Source organism: Barbatula barbatula, assembly GCF_947034865.1.
Source record: "Barbatula barbatula genome assembly, chromosome: 20".
NCBI lineage: Eukaryota > Metazoa > Chordata > Actinopteri > Cypriniformes > Nemacheilidae > Barbatula > Barbatula barbatula.
The window spans coordinates 19,736,384-19,738,053 of NC_136783.1; positions in this window are offsets into that span (position 1 = coordinate 19,736,384).

Here is a 1,670-nt window from a genome sequence, read left to right on the forward strand (position 1 = left end):
GGGAAGATGGGGACATGATTAGCATCCAATGAGTTTTCAATTGAATGTATTTTTGAGTTTGCACTGGATTTGAATTGAAAACAGGATGCGCACTTATTTAACAGGGTCAAATTAATATGTAAAGAAAAGCACTTCCTGATTCGTTTTTTTTAATTTCACACATATAATGAAAACCTGAAATATATTCCATTAACATTTTGATTCACTAACACATGTTTTGTTGGTTGTTTTTTGTTCAAATTTTTGTGAGGTGTTACAAAACTAAACCATTATTGTCTTTGAAGTGTCGAAGTTTAGTTTCTTTTCAGTATGAATTTAATATTCACATTGTTTCTCAGAAACATCAAATTTTTGTTTTAATATATTCAACATATTACAATAATGTGTGGAGCATTATAATGCTGTGTGATCTGTTGTGATTGTTTTGACAGTACTGCTCCATATATGAGAGACTAAATTGGTGTAATTATCCATTATTAATGATCTTAAGTGCCCGTGTTTTATTAGGCCTAATTAAATTCATTGTTCATTGAACTAAAGTAAGATAAAAGATATCTAGTCGTTTGGATTCAAACTTCAATGCAACGTCCTGTGGGGTGTGGCTAATTCAGATCACATTTCACCTTTTAGAAATCCACATCGGTTCTTAATTTTTTTATTTCGACTCTCCCTGGAAGGTGACAAAAAACACCACGACAAAACATTTACTCCTGCAACTTCATTGCATTACAGGCAACGTAATTTGCTTAGATGCAACAATGAGATGGATTTATGTAGGTTATCACTGGTGCCCCCTTGAGCATTTCTGAAATTAATGTCAGGATGACGAATATGATGAAGGGCTGCGATGAATATTTCATACATGACCCATATGAGGCAAAGAGAGGGAGCGCGTGAGATGCTGCGCTGGATGCTGAGGATGCTGTGGCGGTGCTGATGCTGGTAGAGGGTGTGTCTATTCACGCGTGGATTATTATTGCTCCGCGATCGCGCTTCGTCCATAAGGGAAGCGCCCGAGGAGAATCGGAAGAAACCGAAGCCCACACCGAAAAGTAAGTGATTCGTTTCAGACCTCTGAGCTTTGATGTGTGCAATAACTTCACGAAGGGAGAGACGAGCGCTGTCTTGTTGAGTTTGACGTTAAGTCACAGTGTTCTTGATGGCGTTTATTATTTGAGTACTACTGAGCGATGGTATTGGACAATTTAGTGTACATTTTTGGATCTGCTCGTGAATTGTGTTTATAGTGGTGCAATAGCGATGCAGCACTGTATTGATTTTTCTGTTTTTTTCCACCCAGTTGTGGCAATGAATTCCAGCTTAAACTGACATCAAACTTTGTTTTGTACATTTAGCCTTACTATGTATATGCAATAGATTTGTATATAAACGTAAGTCTTTTGAAGACATTTAACCTTTTAATGACAGAGATGATAGTCTTGTGACTTCATTCTTTTTACCTTAATTATACACTCAATGTTATGTGGGTTTACACATGCACACATAGGCCTGTACACCGTCAACATGTCTCCACGGTCTTCAAGTGACACCATCATGTGTTTGTGTTAGGGGATGTATGTTTAACAGGTTTAAAGTATATTAAGGATCAGATCATCAGCATACAATCCATCTTTGATTTTCAGAGGAAAACTGTTTCACAAAACAAACAT